The sequence below is a fragment of the Cibotium barometz genome, chromosome 37, assembly GCF_041138505.1.
Source record: "Cibotium barometz isolate CiBa-2024 chromosome 37, ASM4113850v1, whole genome shotgun sequence".
Taxonomy (NCBI): domain Eukaryota; kingdom Viridiplantae; phylum Streptophyta; class Polypodiopsida; order Cyatheales; family Cibotiaceae; genus Cibotium; species Cibotium barometz.
Window position 1 is genome coordinate 23744599 of NC_141082.1, and position 5883 is coordinate 23750481.

Sequence of the window (5883 nt, forward strand, 5' to 3'; positions counted from 1 at the left end):
AAATTTGTGAAAATCATCATTTTGCATTTAACCCTTGGTTAATGCCTGTAAATCTCACTCAAATTCAAGATTATTCACAGCCAGAATTGCATTTGGAATGTGCATGAGAATGAATGCTATACGCATTATGTATTGGGCACATTTTATCAGTGTAAAAATGGGAACAGACACTGCCCTTGTCCAGAATAAGGCAAGTGGTAAGACCTCCCGCATAAATTTGGGTTTGCATTGCATAATGATACAAAATAAACATAAAAAGCCCAAAGGAACTGTCAGCAAAACATTGAAACATGTTGCTCACATGGAGCAAAATGACCTGACGGACGAGCTCATGGCCCCAGCCATGAAAGAAGAAGAATATCTCTTCCCAAGAAGAGGATCCACACCGAGAAGAAGACCTGAAGGAAGACATGGACACGAGAAGAGAAGCTGCCACAAGAAGAGAAGCTGCCCCGAGAAGACTGGAAGAAGAGACGAACGCGTGGAGAGATGCTGCCACGACAAGAAGACTGAAGACAAGAGAAGATGTGAGGCTCCAAAGAGTGAGGAGCCATGTGAAAATCTCTGAGAGATAGAGAGAGAGAGAGACCCCACAACCCAATGTAACCTGCCCCAATAAAGTAAAACCACCTCTGAGCCACCGATGATGTAGGCCACGTGGTAGATGTATGTGTGAGCACTTTAGTCAAGGTCGCGGGCACTTATAGTAGCCTTGGACACATAGAGAGAGAGAGTGTCAAGGACTATGGAGTTTAGGGACTTGAGGCACTGGTCACGGACTGTCAAGTAAGAGAGAAACTTGATACAGGGTCCAGGTGTGCTGAGATAACTTGAGGGGAGGAGTAGACACTGGTCGCGGACTACCAAGTAAGGGGAGGCAAACTTGGTATAGGGTCTAGGTGTACTAGGAGTATTCACTTGAGGGGAGGTGTTAAAATATACAAGTGAATAGGGTGTGTGTGGGAACAAGCTCTTGGATAGAGGCTGTAAAAGAGGAGATGTAATTGTGAAAGAACCTGTGAAAAGGTTAGAAGAATCTACTGGGAGAGAATAATGGGTAGCATGAGGGAATTTAGGAGTGTGGAGATATTCTGGGAGATAATCTGGGAAAAGAGAAGAGGTGGAGAGAATCAGGCAAAAGGTGGAGATATTTTGGGAGTGAATCATGGAGAAATCAAGGGGATTTGATGCTTGATGTAAACACTATAAATTGAGGCATAGCCCTAATGAGAATTTGCTGGTTTTTGAGTATCCATGCCTACATTAATCTATCTGCTAATTATTCACTAATTACGTCTTAATCATTTCTTAATCACTTTGTTAATCATGTTGATTCTAGTGTTTGATCCACCATAGCTCATCATTTTGCTCAAATTTCAACATATTACATATCAAACATGTGGATCAACATTGATATGACATTGCCTCTATTGTCTATGTGTGCATGTGTGTGTGTGTGTGTGTGTGTGTGTGTGTGTGTGCGCGCGCGCGCGCGCGCACGCATGCACGTGTGCGTGTTCATGTTTGTGTGCATGTGCGTGAGAGAGAGAGAGAGAGAGAGAGAGAGAGAGAGAGAGAGAGAGATGAAGCCCATAGAGGTTTTGAGAGCTACTACTACTTATAAGTACACCTTTAAAAAAAATTAACAATAAATAAATTAACAAAAATCACATCATCAATTCATAGGATTTTAGTAATTTATTATCTTTAAAAAATGTTTCGAAAGTATTGACTATTGGGCTGAACCCGTGGCTATGCCATGGGTCTAAAATCTTTGTAAATTAAAGACCACAATTCTATCAAACATTTAAGTATTTATAATTAATGTCAAAAGTGTTTGGAATTTTAGAGGCATTAGATGTAAATGAACCAGGTGAAATATATGCCAAGAACTTTTCACAATTGTGCACTATAATGAATGTTAAGAACTTCTTTTTGGAACGGAAGATTGTAATTTTTTTGTCGAGGATTATTTGGAAGTATAATGAATTTTAAGAACTTCTTTTTGGAAGGGAAGACTGTAAATGTTTTGTCGAGCATGGGCTTTGGATGTAACTATTTAATCTAGTAATACAAAATAAAATCTTCTTTTTAAAAAAATGCTATGCAAGGATAGTAGCTCATATATTACTGATAAATAAATTAGTATAAAGCCACAGATGATGAGATGTATTATTTAAAATTGTGAGAAATAGATGCATTGAAATTAATTCCATTCACTACTTCTAAGCAAGGTCCTTGGAAGATGTGAATCTAAAGCGTGTCTAAAGCACTGTGGTTTGTTTTTTGTGCACATGCCACTTTTAGACCAAACCTTTAAGACAAAAGGGGAAGAGGAAGGGAATTGGGATGGGGGGTTTGAGACACCTCTTTTTAATGATTAAGAGGACATAATTAGCTTCTTTAAAAGATATGGATTTATGTTTGTTTAGCATACACTTTTTCATATAACTTGGCATACTTGCTAAAATATGTTCTCAAAATCTTGCTTATAGCTTGGTTTACTTGCTAAAATATGTTCTCAAAATCTTGAGTAAACACTTTAGTAACCTTTAATTTATGAGAAAAGGGAGAGATGGGAATAGGTAAAGCCTTTCCGTAAATAATCTCAAATGGTGTGGCATGTAGTTGGATGAGGTGTATTGTTGTAAGCAAACTGAAGAACAACATGAATGTACATTTATCTCAAAGTCTAGGTTAGGATAAAACAAAGGCTCTAAGTCCATCCAAAATCATACTATTAGTAAATACCATTTATTCATTAGATTCTAGACAAAGTGCAGTCATGAAATCTAGCTTGGTACCTAATTTCTCATAGAGTGTAGCCCAAAAATGACAGCAAAACTTAGAATCATGATTGGACACAATGACCTAGGGTAATATATGATGCACAAAGATTTGCTTGATAAGTAAGTGTGTATCTTGTGGGTGGTTGTACAAAAAGGGCCCCCACTTTGGGACACCTTTAAAGCTTTTTAGCAAAAAAAAGTTTTTTTCACAAAAAATGGCTAATCTCACTTAGTTGGCCAAGGAATTTAACATTGAGGTCTTCTAATGAAACATTACACCCTTAGTTGTGTACCTAAACATATCACTGATCAAAAATTAAAAAATTTAAATGTTATTTCTTGTGTCATAGATATAGTGTACATTAAGCTCTTCTATTAAATATCACACCCTTTGTTGTGTGCACCTAAATATATGGTCTGATCAAAATTAAAAAATTGTAAACTCCAAATTTCTTGCATTATAGATATAGTGTATATGGCATGTCCTAAATTTTGTGCCTTATAGCAGATATAGTGTATGTGGTATGCCCAAATTTGAACAAGTAAACATTATGATCTTAAAATGTTAATAAACTTCTTGTTTTAACTATAATGTCATCCCCTTTGTATGCCCAAAAAACATGTAATGGTGATCTTAAATTGATTTATTGAATAATTTTTACACCTAAATTTTATTTTAAACTAATTATTATATATGCTTTAACGATATGCAAAAAGAGTAGTTTTTTTGTATAGTACATCTTTATCACAAAAAGTATTTATTATACTTGATTAAAAGACACAAGATAGGTAGTTATGAAAAACATATGGCTATATACTCAAATTTTATTTTAACGATTACATTTTTCAAAATCTCTATTGGAAATTTACTTCAAAGTCTTAGAGAAGTTGAACATAATTGGTAAATTAATTATAAAAATTAAATTTTTATGATTATGAAACACTTTGATGTGAGATAATAGTGCTAATCATGGTGAATCATGAAAATAAAATTTGATTTGAGTGAGAAAAGGTCCATTTTCACCCATTTTGATGATTATGCTTTGATGTGAGATAGTAGTGCTAATCATGGTGAATCATGAAAATAAAATTTGATTTAAGTGATAAAAGGTCCATTTTCTCTCATTTTATGACTGCAATATTTGGATGTGAGATAGTAGTACTCGTGAAACATGAAAATAAAAAATAATTTTTGAAAGATCCTTTTTCACCCATTTTACATGCAAATGGCTTTATGCAAATGGCTTTACTTGAGTATTCCAAGCCTAACTAGCTTGGTAATGATGTACTAAGCCTAGATGGATACCCCTATGGTGGACATGCATGTGTTGGCATGTCACTTATACCATCATCATGGAGTGGTGCCACATGTCACACACATGTATGCCACATCAGTAATCTATCATGCCACATCATCAACTACAGTTGCCATCATGTGGACATACCACATCATCATGGAGTGGTTTTGGGTGGATGCATGGTAAGGTGGTACACTTTGGACCAATAGAAATAGTGGTTTTTGGTTGTGGTTTGCAGCTTGGAAATGAACTTTGAATTGGGAAAAAATGAAAATATTTTGAAAACTAAGAAAAGAAAATGTACATAACTGAAAAGATAGTGAGGGATAACTGAAAGTGGTGGGGTAATTATTTTTTTTCGCATGCATTCTCTACGTGCACTGTCTCATTTGAAAAACTCAGAGTCAGCAGATCTCCTCTCTCTTCCTCTCCCCCACTGATAGTTGCTTGAGAAAATGTCTGCATCTTCGGCGATGGCTAACTCAAAGGGCAACGAAAAAGATACAAAGGTGACCCTTCTCTCTCTCTCTCTCTCTCTCTCTCTCTCTCTCTCTCTCAAATCGCTCATCAACCTGCTAATTGAGCTCCACAGATGTTGGTGATCTTGAGCTCAATATATGAGAGACAAGCACTGCAACACATCAGGGGCACAGCAGCGTTTTGGAAGAGAAAGGGTTGAAGCTTTTAATGCTGCTATGAGCAGTGAAAAGCGCTGCTTAGCAGCATTAATAGAAGCTCTTTTTCACTACTCAGCAACGAAAAAACGCTATTATACTATAAAAAATTAAAACACTGCTCAGCAGCATGGCCTAGAAAAAGTAATCTCGCTTCTTTTGCCTTCGCGCCGATTTTATCATTTGAATGTCCCAATCTTGATACCTTGGGTTTTTTGGTAGGTTCATATCTAATCTATCTCTTCTACCTCTCCTACCCTATCCTCCTCAAACTCAAGCAAGGTACGTCTTCTCTTTTCCTTCATCTCCTATGCAAACAAGCTTTCCATGAAAGCTTTCTTGTGATTATTTTCCTTCTCTTTCCTCTCTTTTAAGTTTTTCTTTTCTTCTTTTTTTCTTTTCATTGAAGCTTAACCCTAGCCCTAGCTTTTACATAGAAACCCTAATAGAGAGCTTTGATGGAAAGCTCTCTATTATGTTTTCTATGTAGAAGCTAGGGTTAGGGTTAAGCTATAATGAGATCCAGGGAGAAAGAAATATTCAATAAGTTTTCTATGTTATGCAAAATATTTCATTAAGACTTCTTTTAAGATTAGGGGTTTGTATATGCTTTCTATTAGGGTTAAGATTAGTGTTGCTAATACTTTTTTTCTTTATTTGGTTTGATTTTGTAGGTTATCCACACATACAAGCCTCATAAGGTAAGAGATATGTCCCTTTTATGTTTCCTCTCTTATGCTTTTACATGTTATAGGGTTTGTAAGTTTTAGGATTTGTTATTTTTTCTCCCCTCTATGGATAGCATAGCTCTTCTCAAGAGGTGGCCATATGCCTTAGCCCCCTGTATGAGGCTAGTGCATAAAGCTTATGCGTTAGACATATGCATAAGCCTCATACATAAGGGTAGTGCATAAACCTCATGCATGAGACTTATGCATTACCAAATGCATAAGCCCCATGCATGAGGCTTATACATAATGTTTATGCATAAGACTTGTGCATAAAGCCTCATGCATAAGCCTATGCATTAGCGATAAGCCTCTATGCATAGCCTTATACATAAGCTTATGCATTAGCCATATGCATAAGCCTAATGTAAAAAGCCATATGCACAAGCCTTAT